This window comes from Gopherus flavomarginatus, chromosome 10, assembly GCF_025201925.1.
Source record: "Gopherus flavomarginatus isolate rGopFla2 chromosome 10, rGopFla2.mat.asm, whole genome shotgun sequence".
Classification (NCBI taxonomy): domain Eukaryota; kingdom Metazoa; phylum Chordata; order Testudines; family Testudinidae; genus Gopherus; species Gopherus flavomarginatus.
Window position 1 is genome coordinate 12,175,034 of NC_066626.1, and position 13,689 is coordinate 12,188,722.

At 44.2% G+C, this 13,689-nt stretch overlaps 1 protein-coding gene across 1 annotated transcript in view; it reads right to left on the reverse strand.

Moving 5' to 3' along the window:
• Positions 1-13,689, reverse strand: part of LOC127030132 (zinc finger protein 883-like) — a 60,630-nt gene that overhangs the window by 21,316 nt on the left and 25,625 nt on the right. The gene's annotated exons all lie outside the window — the stretch shown is intronic.

The following is a 13,689-nucleotide window of genomic DNA, read 5'->3' on the forward strand; positions in this document are numbered from 1 at the left end:
TTCCTTCCCCTGGGCTACTTCCCTCTCCTGCCCTTCAGCTTGTGGAGGGGCTTCTTGCCCTCCTTCTACACAAGCCAGGTGTCCCTTACCTAGGGTTTTTGGATTTCTCAGCCCACCGCAGCACTCCTCCAAACTTTCCTTTTGTCTGTCTTCAAAACTGTTCTCTGCTCCAACTCCTTCAAACTGCTCTCTGCTGCAATCAAACCTTCCTGCTCCAACTCCCACACTGTCTGACAGAAGCAGGGGTTTTTATCACAGGACTGACTGCTAGTGCTCTAATTGGCTTCAGGTGCTCTAACTATCTATAGCAAACCTTCCTCCCCTTGCAGGGAATAAGGATCCCTGCTAACACTCTCCTGCTGCCCTCTGGCCATGTAGTATCAAGTACATTAGCTTTTTCCACATCCTCTATCACTAGGTTGCCTCCCTCACTCAGTAAGGGGCCCACACTTTCCTTGACTTTCTTCTTGTTGCTAACATACCTGAAGAATCTTTCTTGTTACTCTTAACATCTCTTGTAAGCTGCAACTCCAAGTGTGATTTGGCCTTCCTGATTTCACTCCTGCATGCCTGAGCAATATTTTTATGCTCCTCCAAAGATGAATTATTTGATCGGGTATTAGATTGTGCAATACAGTCAGCTGAAGAATATTTCATGCAGCTCAAGGAACACAGCAGTATATTTGGGATGTTGTATGACATTTCAAAACTTTTCACTATACCTGAAGAAGACCTACACCATCAATGCAGGGCACTAGAGACAGTGTTGACACCTGATGATATGTGTGATATTGATGTGAGTGATTTAGGTGACGAACTGAAAACCTTTTCAAGATAAATTTCAGCAGGATCAACTCCAAAGGCTGTTCTGGAATATATGTGCACAAATAAGATGACCATCCTCTTTCACAGAATATCAGGGTTGGAAGGGACCTCAGAAGGTTATCTAGCCCAACCCCCTGCTCGAAGCAGGCCCAATCCCCAGACAGATTTTTGCCCCAGAAGCCTAAATGGCCCCCTCAAGGATTGAAGTTACAACCCTGGGTTTAGCAGGCCAGTGCTCAAACCACTGAGCTATCCCGCCCCCTATGCTTTTGTTGCTCTGTGCACACTTCTAACACTTCCTGTAACAGTTGCCAGTGGAGAAAGCAACTTCTCCAAGCTGAAGTTAATAAAAACACATCTATGCTCCACAATGACACAGGAGAGGCTGGTCGGCCTTGCAACCATCTCAACAGAGCATGAGTTGGCCCAGACTATGGACCTTCAGGAAGCAGTTCAAATCTCTGCAACCAAGGCGGCACGGAAAGCACCACTTTGATTATTCGGATATACAAATGCCAGTGTTTACTATGCAGACAAGTCAAGTTATATTTGCTGTTCAGGCGTTTGAAAGTGATGTGTTACTTAAAAATTTTGAACAAGGCATTTTAAGTTGTTAGTTCTCCTTTACTGGGGTAGGTAGCAGAGCAGGACCATGAGAGGAGTAGAACAGGAAGAAGGCATAACTGAGACCTTTCAAAGTTTTGGCCTAAGTGAGGGGGCATGGGGGCATCATTTGAGATCCTCGCCTCAGGTGCTAAAATGTTGTGGGCTGGCTCTGGGTAGGAAGAGGCAGGGTAAAGGTGTTTGGTGAAGTGGTGGAGTGGGGGTGGAGCCTGGAGGGGTGGGGGGAAATAGTCCTGGGCCCCGCAACCCCGCCAAGGACGGCCCTGCCCAAGAGTAAATTTCAGTGGCCTAAATTGGATAAAATAGTGAGCTAACAATTATTAGCTTTTGACCACAGGGTAATAAAAAACAAATTAAAAAAAATTGTGGTGGGGTTTGAAGATCTGTACACCTGCCTCAGCCCTGGGTGGGGCTGGGGTGATCTCTAGTAAGCTATTAGCATGTGTCTAGGCTCTCTAATCTTTTACCTTGAGAATCATTGTTTGCTGGGAAACAGAAGTGTGGTAAGTTAAGCAGGGGCAGTTACAGTGTTCAGAGCTGTGAAGCCTGGAGATACATCTCTATCCCTCCTGATTGTTGTGCGTTTCTACCCAAAAGAGGTGACAGCTGGGCAGCAGAGGGGGAATACAGGTACAATGGCCCTGAATAGAGACGGGGAGCACAAGACAACATTTGTCAACCTGCTAAACAGCGGTCTCAGCAGCCTAACCATTGTCCTGTGTTTGAAAGCTTCATGGAACAGGGGAGCTGTATGGAGGGATGGGAAGGATGATAACAAAGTATGCCTGTGGATGCTTATGGGTAGTTTCTCCAAAGAGCAAGGAGCAACATCAGAGAAAGCACAGAACCATCAAAAAGTAGGGCTGCAAGGGAGCTCAAGAACTCTACAAGTCCAAACAGCTGTGCTATCACAGGACCCAGTAAACCTAGACCATTCCTCACAGACGTTTGTCCAATCTGTTTTTTAAAACTTCCAATGACGGGGAATTCACAAGCTCCTTTGGAAGCCTATTTCAGAGCATAACTATCCTTATAGGTAGAAAGTTTTTCCTAATATCTAACATAAATCTTCCTTGCTGCAATGTAAGCTCATTCAGGTCCTAACGGAAGAGACCTCTGAGCCATTGGGGATAATCTTTGAAGGTGTCTTCAAGTGAGGAAGGCCTGATGAAATACATGCAAGAATACTTAAGGAACTGGCCAAAGAGACACCTGAGCCATTGACGATTATCTCTGAGAATTCATGAAGGATGAGAGATGTGACAGGATCATCGGGGTGCAGCCTGGGGCCATGGGACCACTGTGCCCCCTGAACTCCAGCCTGGGCTGTCTCTCACAATGTCCTGCTAGTGACCAGCAGCAACCCCTCCTCCAGGCGCTGTTATCACTCAGCACTACTGAATGTGCAGACCCACACCTAGCTGCTAGATTGCATGAATGCTCCCAGAGCCATTCAACAATCACACAGAGAAAGGCACCAGAGCCAAATACCCCCAACTTCCAGCACTTTATATCAGGAATATATGGTCTAATTTATTAATTGGTTCACTACTTCATCAATGGAAGTGGATATACACCAGCCTTTGATACCTGAGCAATTACCATTCACTTCAGACAAACTCACTGGTGAAGTTAAACAGTTAAACTATAAAAGATAGCTTTTTAAGTGATCGGCAAAAAGTCAGAGTTGACTACCAAAAGAAAAGATAACCATAAACTCTCAACTCTATTAGACTGGGCAACATCTAGAGTAAGCACTTTTTCTCACCCCACTGGATAGTGCAGTCTATAGTATACAGCTTGGGTAGAGCAGTAAATATGATATATTTTGAATTTTGGTACTGTCTCACATGACCTCCTCATAAGCAAATTAGGGAAATATAGCCTAGATGAACCGACAGTAGGTTGGGTGCACAAGTGGCTGGAAAACCACTAATAGAGCGTAGATGTGAATGATACAGAGTCAAGGTGGAAGGACATATCGAGTGGAATTCCCCCAGGGATCTGTTCTGGGTCCACTTCTATTCAATATGTTTATAAATGGTTTCCAAAATGGCAGAAATAGCACACTTACAAAGTTTGCAGACAACACCCAGCTGGGAAGGGCTGCAAGCACTTTGGAGGACAACATTCAAGTTCAAAATGATCCTGACAAACTTGAAAAATGGCTTGAAATAAATTGCATGAAAGGCAATAAGGATATAAGGGAGGCAGAGTGAGAGGAAGAGTGAACAGGAGCGGCTAACGGGAGTTTGGCGAGGGAGTTCTCCAGGTGAAGGAGGAGCGATTACGTGACCCTTGGGGTAAGTTTGTTATCCACAGTGTGGGTATCTGTGTTTGTGGTGAGCTTGCTGCTTGACTCAAATATACCGCGTGCGCGGTTTGTTTGGGAGACCATGTGCTGACCTTGTCTGTGCTGAGCCTAGCGGCCTGCTAGGCAAGGCTGAGAGCTGAGAGTTTCTTAAGGAGGCTGTGATCCCTAAGCGTTTTAGCACTCATCAACCCTTAACCAAGGGACGGGGTAACTCAGGAAGACCAGAGCTTTAAAAAGCCTGCTCCTAAGTGACCAGAGGAGCGAGTGACCAGGAGCAGCTAACAGGGGAATTTGGCGACAGAGTTTTTAGAGGAGAAGTGCAAGCAGGGGCTAGAACTCAACATTGTTTAAACTTAAAAGCCAAAAACACCCCCTTGATATAAACAAAAACAACAAAGAACCCAGCTGCAGGAGCAAAAACACAATGTAGGCAGAAGCCCAGCACCAGAGTGGGGGCTATCCAGTTTATTGCACCCAGGGCAGCATGTATGATTACCTGCCCTATGGACAGGTGGCGTGTGTGTGCATTCAGTCCAAGATGCTCCTGGCCTCAGAGACCATGTACGGGCTTTGAAGACCAGGGTGGCTGAGCTGGCGGAGCTGAGGGACACAGAGAGGTACATAGATGAGACTTTCCAGGACACAGCAGAATGGCCCACCCAGGTCTGACAACCTCTGTGCTGTTGAAGAGGATGAAAGTCCCAGGGAAGGAGAACATCCAACTGGAGCAGAGGGAAACAATCCCATAGTTGGGAACCTCCTTCCAGATGACGTTGTGGTATCCTCTCGCACTGAGCATACATCTCCGGGAGAGGGAACTCCAGCTATTTGGAAGACACAGGTATTAGTAGTGGGCAATTAGACCATTAGAAACATAGCTAGCTGGATTTGCGACGACCAGGAGAACCGCATAGTGACTTGCCTGCCTGGTGCGAAGCCTGCGGATCTCTCAAGACATCTAGATCTATGGTAGTGCTGGGGAGGAGCTGGTGGTCATGGTACATTAGGTATCAATGAGATAGGGAAGGATAGGGTAGAGGTCCTGGAGGCTAAATTAAGACTGCTAGATAAGAGATTGAAGTCTAGGACCTCTATGGTAGCATTCCCCTAGATGCTCCCAGTTCCATGCGCAGGGCCAGTTAGACAAGCAGAACTACAAGGTCTCAATGCCTGGATGAGATGATGGTGTGGGGAGGAGGGGTTTAGAATTATTAGGAACTGGGAAGACTTTTGGGAAAGGGGGAGCCTACACAGGAAGGATCAGCTCCACCTAAACCAAAATGGAACCAGATTGCTGGCACTTTACATTAAAAAGATTGTAGCGCAGTTTTTAAACTAAGGGCTGCGGGAAAGCCAACATGTGTGGAGAAGCACGTGGTTCTGACATCCCTTAGGGGAAGATATATTAATACAGAGTCTCTCTGTCCTAGTGAGGACGAGAGGATGGAAAATGATAAAATATGGGCAGGATCTGATCAGAAAAACAGTCAAATAAAAGAGAGTCTCATTCAATTACATCATGTAATGGCAGACAGCTAAAAGGCGACAAGTTTTTAAAGTGCTTATATACCAATGCTAGAAGACTAAATAGTAAAATGGGTGAACTAGAATGCCTCATATTACATGAGGATATTGATATTATAAGCATCACAGAAACTTGGTGGAATGAGGGTACAGTAATACCAGGGTACAAAATATATCGGAAAGACAGAACAGGTTGTGTTGGTGGGGGAATGGCATTATATGTGAAAGAAAGCACAGACTCAAATGAAGAAAAAATCATTAAATTAATCAAACTGTACCATAGAGTCTCCATGGACAGAAATTCCATGCTCTAATAATAAAAATACAGTGGTAGAGATATATTAGCAACCCCTTGACCAGGATGGTGACAGCAACTGTGAAATGCTCAGGGAGATTAGAGAGATTAATAAAACAAAAATCTCAATAATAATGGGGGATTTCAATTACCCCCATATTGACTGGGTACATGTCACCTTGGGATGGGATGCAGAGATAAAGTTTCTTGACACCTTACATGACTGCTTCTTGGAGCAGCTGGTCCTGGAACCCACAAGAGAAGAGGCAATTCTTGATAAAATCCTAAGTGGAGCACAAGATCTGGTCCAAGAGGTGGATATAGCTGGACCGCTTGGTAATAGTGACCATAATATAATTAAATTTCATCACTCTATGGCAGGAAAAACAAACACAGCGGCCCAACACTGTATCATTTAATTTAAGAAGGGAGAACTACAGAAAAATGAAGAGATTAGTTCAACAGAAATTAAAGGGTACAGCCCCCAAAGTGAAATCTCTGCAAGCTGCATGGAAACTTTTTAAAGACACCATAATAAAGTTTCAACTTAAATGTATCCCCCAAATTAAAAAACATTGTAAGAGAACGAAAAAAGAGCCATGTGGCTAAACAAAGTAAAAGAAGCAATGAGAGGCAAAAAGGCATCCTTTAAAAAGTGGAAGTTAAATCCTAGTGAGGAAAATAGAAAGGGGCATAAACACTGGCAAATGAAGTGTAAAAATATAATTAGGAAGGCCAAAAAAGAATTTGAGGAACAGTTGGCCAAAGACTCAAAAAGTAATAGTGATTTTTTTTAATACATCAGAAGCAGAAAGCCTGCTAAACAACCAGTGGGGACACTGGATGATTGATGTGCTAAAGAGCACTCAAGGACAATAAGGCCACTGTGGAGAAACTAAATGAATTCTTTGGCTTGGTCTTCACGGCTGCAGATGTGAGGGAGATGCCTAAACCTGAGCCATTCTTTTTAGGTGACAGATCTGAGAAACTGTCCCAGATTGATGTATCATTAGAGGTTTTGGAACAAATAGATAAATTAAACAGTAATAAGTCACCAGGACTGGATGGGATTCACCCAAGAGTTCTGAAGGAACTCAGACATGAAATTGCAGAACTACTAACTGTAATCTGTAACCTATAATTTATATCAGCTTATGTACCAGATGACTGGAGGATAGCTAACGTGACACCAATTTTTAAAAAGGGCTCCAGAGGTGATTTGGGCAATTACGGACCTGAAAGCCTGACTTCAGTATTGGGCAAACTGGTTGAAACTATAATAAAGAACAATATTGTCAGACCTATAGATGAACTTAATTTGTTGAGGAAGAGTCAACATGGTTTTAGTAAAGGGAAATCATGCCTCACCAATCTGCTATAATTCTTTGAGGAGGTCAAGAAGCATGTGGGCAAAGGGGATCCAGTTTATTTAGATTTTCAGAAAGCCTTTGACGAGGTCCCTCACCAAAGGCTCTTAAGCAAGGTAAGCTGCCACAGGATAAGAAGGAAGTTGCTCTCATGGACTGGTAACTGGTTAAAAGACAGGAAACAAAGGGTACTTATAAATGGTCAGTTTTCCGAATGGAGAGAGTTAAATAGTGGTGTTCCCCAGGGTTCTGTTCTGGGACTAGTCCTATTCAACATATTCATAAATATTCTAGAAAAAGGGGTAAATAGTGAGGTGGCAAAATTTGCTGATGATACAAAATTAATAAAGATAGTTAATACCCATGCAAAAAGATCTCTCAAAATTGGGTGATTGGGCAACAAAATGGCAGATGAAAACCAATGTTGATAAATGCAAAGTAATGCACATTGTAAAGCATAATCCCATCTATACATATAAAATGATGGGTCTAAATTAGCTGTTACCACTCAAGAAAGAGATCTCAGAGTCATTGTGGATAGTTCTCCGAAATCATTCACTCAATATGCAGCGGCAGTCAAAAAAGTGAACAAAATGTTCGGAATAATTAAGAAAGGGATAGCTAATAGGACAGAAAATATCATCTTGCCTCTATATAAATCCGTGATATGCCTACATCTCAAATACTGTGTGCAGATGTTGTCACTCCATCTCAAAAAAAATATTTTTGAATTGGAAAGGATCCAGAAAAGGGCAACAAAAATTATTAGGGGTATGGAATGGCTTCTGTATAAGGAGAGATTAATAAGACTGGGACTTTTCAGCTTGGAAAAGAGATGGCTTAGGGGAGATATGACTGAGGTCTACAAAATTATGACGGGTGTAGAAAAAGTAGATGACCAAGTGTTGTTTACTACTTCTCATAACAGAAGAACTAGGGGCCACCAAATGAAATTAATAGGCAGCAGGTTTAAAACAAACAAAAGGAAGTATTTCTTCACACAACACATAGTCAACTTGTGGAACTCCTTGCCAAAGGATGTTGTGAAGACCAAGAGCAAAACAGGGTTAAAAACAAAACTAGATAAATTCATGGAGCATAGGTCCATCAACAGCTATTAGCCAGGATGGGCAGGGATGGTGTCCCTAGCCTCTGTTTGCCAGAAGCTAGGAATGAGCGACAACAGATGGATCACTTGATGATTTTCCTGTTCTGTTCATTCCTTCTGGGGCACCTGGCACTGGCCACTGTTGGAAGACAGGATACTGGGCTAGATGGACCTTTGGTCTGACCCAGTATGACCGTTCTTAAGCACAAGAGAAAACTATCCCACTGCATAGGAAAGATGGAGAGTATGGTAAGAGGCTCATCTTGGCTCTTCAATGATCTAAAAATCAAAAAAGAGTCCTACAAAAAGTGGACATTAGGTCAAATTACAAAGAACGAATACAGGCGAGTCTCATCTTACACAGGGGTTCCGTTCCGTGGTTAGCGCATAAAGCGAAAACCGCGTACAGTCAAAATTACATTGAGTTGAATGGCGGGCGGAATCGCCCGCACTACAGGTACATTATTAAAATTGTTATTGTTCCCTTTTTTTTTTTTGCTGACCATGTAAAGCTGAAATCATGCATGTTAAATGCACATAAGATGCAACAGACCAGTATAAACAAATAACGCATGTATGTAGGGGCAAAATTAGAAAGACCAATGCACAAAGCGAGATCAAACTAGGTAAAGACATAAGGGTAACAAGAAAACATTCCACAAATACATTAGAAAAAAGAGGAAGACTAAGGACAGGGTAGGCCTGTTACTCAATGGGGTGGAGGAAATAACAACAGAAAATGTGGAAATGGCAGAGGTCCGTAATGATTTCTTTGTTTCAGTTTTCACCATGAAGGTTGGTGGTGATTGGTCATCTAACGTAGTGAATGCTAGTGAAAATGAGGTAGGATCAGAAGAGGTTAAAGTATGGAAAGAACAAGTTAAAAAATATTTGACAAATTAGATGTCTTCAAGTCACCAGGGTCTGATGAAATGCATTCTAGAATAATCAAGGAGCTGACTGAGGAGATAGCTGAGCCATTAGCATTTGAAAAATCAGGAAAGATGGGAGATTCCAGAAGACTGGAAAAGGGCAAATATAGTACCCATCTATAAAAAGGAAAATAAACACAACCCAGGAAATTACAGACCAGTCAGCTTAACTTCTGTACCCAGGAACATAATGGAGCAAATAATGAAGCAATCAATTGGCAAACATCTGGAAGATAATAAGGAGATAAGTAACAGTCAGCATGGATTTATAAAAAACAAATTGTGTCAGGCCAACCTGATAGCTTTCTTTGACAGGGTAACAAACTTTGTGGATAGGGGGGAAGCGGCAGAAATGGTGTATCTAGACTTTAGTAAAGCTTTTGATACTGTCAAAACTAGGGAAATGCAACCCAGACGAAGCTACAATAAGGTGGGTGCAAAACTGGCTGGAAAGCCATTTCCAGAGGGTAGCTTTCAGTGGTCCACAGTCATGCTGGAAGGGGATAATGAGTGGGGTCCCGCAGGGATCAGTTTGGGATCCGGTTCTGGTCAATATCTTCAACAATGATTTAGATAATGGCATACAGAGTACACTTATAGAGTTTGCAGATGATATTAAACTGGGAGAGGTTGCAAGTGCTTTGAAGGATAGGATTAATATTCAAACTGGAGAAATGGCCTGAAGTAAATAAGATGAAATTCAATAAGAACAAATGTGAAGAACTGCATTTAGGAAGGGACAATCAGTTGCACACACACAAAATGAGAAATGACTGCCTAGGAAGTCATACTGCGAAAAAGAATCTGGGGGTCATAGTGAACCAAAAGCTAAATATGAGTTAGTGTAGTGCTGTTGCAAAAAAAGTGAACATCTTCTGGGATGCATTAGCAGGAGTGTTATAAGCAAGACACGAGAAGTAATTCTTCTATTCTACTCCGTGCTGATTAGGCCTCAACTGGAGTATTGTGTCCAGTTCTGGGTGCCATGTTTCAGGAAGGATGTGGACAAACTGGAGAGAGTCCAGAGAAGAGCAACAAAAATGAATAAAGGTCTAGAAAACATGGCTTATGAGAGAAGATTGAAAAAAATGTATGTAAAAGGCATAGGCCCCACAAAATTTTGGTTTTCTAAAATGTTTAAAACAGTAGAAAATACCCTTTGCAACCTTCAAACCCCATCGCCCGAGGGAGCCTGCTAAGCTTCATGGGCAAGAAATTTAAAGAGTCTATAAAATGAATGCCTAGGGCCTTAACTTCCATACACATTAGTTATCAGTTGTACGCACATTCTTTCCTTCAGTAACTGTCTAGCGACGAAGTACACATCATAACCTTTGGAATTGTGTGCTATGAAAGTGTAGTCCTGGAACTTCTTTCCAGTAAAGGGCTTAACAAAGGTAGAAAGACGCTCACTGCCCTTAAATTCCCAGGATTTTTCCGGCTTTAGGGACATGGCAATAATATAATTGGGCACATGCAACCCATTCTCCTGCATGCATCAAAATCGTTAAAAATATACTTTTCCTATGATTTGGGCTTTCTAATACTGTCCATAAAACACAAGTGGCTGTCTGCATCACTGGTGATCAAACCCTGATACCGCTTACAACGCCTCCCATTACACTGGTGCCCCTTGTCCACATAAGATTGACACTTATCACATAAAGTTTTAGACAGGCATTCAACTTGTTTTTTTGATGCACAGTCGACGTGTTTGTCAAAACAGTCTTTGGAGCAACAATTCAGTTTACAGCTAGGACACCTCAGCTGCGCGCCCACACTGTCTGAGCATGTCGCACTTGAGCAGAGGTGGCAACAGTACCTGCAAGAGTGGTCATGACTGTACACTGCATGGAAAAAACTCACATTAATTTTTCACACCGAACAACTTTTTCAAATCCAGCACCCCATAGAAATGCTCATCATACAACAAGATGAAAAAAGTCTTGGGGTACACTGGGCCTACTGGTTAAAAAAAACCCACCCGCGTAAAGCATCACCTGTATGTTGACTTGTAAATGCTGTTCAGATGCCGCTACATTACTGAGCATAATCTTTTTTTGATCTGACCACCCCAGTTTCTCATGCAACTTTCCAGTCTAACAATTCCACTGTTAGACTATAGCTATTCAGGCCTGCCTGTAAAGGCCTATACTTTAATAATTTAGGTGTGTTATAGAGGCATAAAATAAAGAATCAAAATCACAGTCTGCCTGTGTATGGGAACTAGAGTTAGGGTTAAGGTTAGGATAGTCACTAGGATAGTCTGAGGCCTTGTTCTTAGGCTAAGCAGCAGAGGCAGCCATAAGCTGGGAAGCATATGGTCAGAGCTTCACATTCCAAACTAGTCACATTGAAATAAGGTGCTATTGGGCTGTTAGGAAAGCGGTTCTGGCCTGATAGTGCCCATCACTGTCAGATAAAGAAACAGATCTTAAGATGGTTAAAGAAAACTTGGTTTGATATAATCTTGTTTGGCAAGAACTCACTTATCAATAGTTGTGGTTGTGAAACTTTCATTTCTGTATTGTTCTGTCTTTATGGCCCTGACTTTTCTATTGTTAATCTGTCTGGTTCTCTAATTGCTTCTGTCTGCTATATAATTAATTTTGCTAGGTGTAAGTTAATTAAGGTAGAGGGATATAATTGGTGAGAGAATTATGTTATAATATGTTAGAATTGGTTAGTTAAATTTCAATAAAATGATTGGTTAAGGTCTAGCTAAGCAAAACTCAAGTTTTACTATACAAACTGAGGTCAAATAGAAATGGGAGGATGGGAACAGGAACACAGGCAAGGCTCTGTGGCATCAGAGTTGGAAAGGGGACACAGGGTAAACATTCTGCAGCATCAGAGCTAGGAAGGAAACTGGAATCATGCTTGCTGGAAATTCACCCCAATAAACATCAAATTGTCCTTGCTTTGGATTTCTGGTCTTTTTTGCTCTCTGTCTGCGTGAGAAGAACCAGGGAAGCAGGAGGGTGAAGCAGAAAGCCCTCTAACATCTGCGTCTGTAGGTTTACAGTCAGACATGATGGCTAAAAGCCCGTCCACAAAACATAGACTGGTACCTGTAAGTCAGGTCTACCAAACACTGTTTCTTTTTATGGATGATTTGACTACTGAGGATGAATTTAAAACTCCAGGGCCACCCCCGCCGATATTTTTTACAACTCACAATGAGGCGCAACATCCCATAGACATGCATCTCTCCATTACTTTGTACCAGCTTTGTGGTTTGATTTAAGAAGTCTTCAGGAGATAGCTCATCCCTAGTTCTTCTTATGGAAAACAAAGGGCTGGTTAAATTACGACTCTCTAAACGTAACTGAACGTAATCAGCAGGAGCTACTCTACCGCTTACATCATCGAGAACTAACTGTATCCCCCTGTGTATGGCTTCAACGACCTGCTGAGCTGAATTTATTCCCTCAACACTGACAAAATGAAATTCTTCACAATACACCAGACCCCTAAATCTAGGTAATTCCCATTGCCAACTTCTCACTCATTCCATATACACATCTATTTGGGGGTCTGCAGCTGCCTTTTCAGGGTTACTTCGGGGTTCTTTTACAGGGCCATCAGCTGCATCTTCTACATCAGATGCTATTTGAGAGTCAGACTCCAAGGGAGCACTGAAAGGATCAGCAGGAGTAGATGAGGATCCGTCTAGAGCAGAGACAGGCAAACTTTTTGGCCTGAGGGACGCATCAGGTTTCAGAAATTACATGGCGGGCCGGTTAGGGGAGGGGGTCATGGCCCGACTCCCCCATCCACACCCCCCCCGGACTCCTGCCCCATCCAACCCCCCTGTTCCCTGACTGCCCCCCTGGGATTCCTGCCCCACCACACCCCCCACACTCACTGTCCCCTCACCACCCCCAGAACCTCCGCCCCGACTGCCCCCAGCCGCCCCATCCAAACCCTCCTCTAATTCCTGATGCCCCCCGCTCCCCGAGACCCCTGCCCCATCCAACCACCCCTTCTCCCTGTCCCCTGGCTGCCGCTGGAACCCCTGCCCCTGACTGCCCCCCGCCACTCCATCCAACCCCCCCTCCTTCCTGACTGCCCACCCCAGGACTCCTGCGCCATCTAACCACCCCTTCTCCGTGTCCCCTGACTGCCCCCAGAACCCCTACCCCTGACTGTCCCCCACCGCCCCATCGAACCCCTCCTCTCATTCCTGACTGCTCCCCCAGGACCTCTGCCCCCATTCAACCCCCCTGTTCCTCACCCTCTGACCGTCCCAACCCCTACGCACACCCCTCACCCCCTGACCACCCCCCCCAAACTCCCCTGCCATCTATCCAACCCCCCTGCTCCCTGCCCCAGGTGGCTGCCTGGAGCACTGGTAGCTGGCAGTGCTACAGTTGTACTGCCCAGCTGGAGCCAGCCACGCCACCACGCAGCACAGAGCACTGAGTCAAGCTGGGCTCTGCAGCAGTGCTGCACCAGGAGCTCGCAACCCCGTCACCCACGGCACTGTGCCGGTGGTGGGGCGAACTGAGGCTGTGGGGGAGGGTGAACAGCAGGGGAGGGGCCGGGAGCTTGCCTCCTGGGGCAGGAGGGTCCCACAAGCCGGATGTGGCCCGCAGGCCGTAGTTTGCCCATCTCTAGTCTAGAGAGCCTTTTGGAGAATTTTTGAAATCAGACTCTGTGTGAGAGTCAACACTGTCCTGCAGGTTGGATTCTGCCTT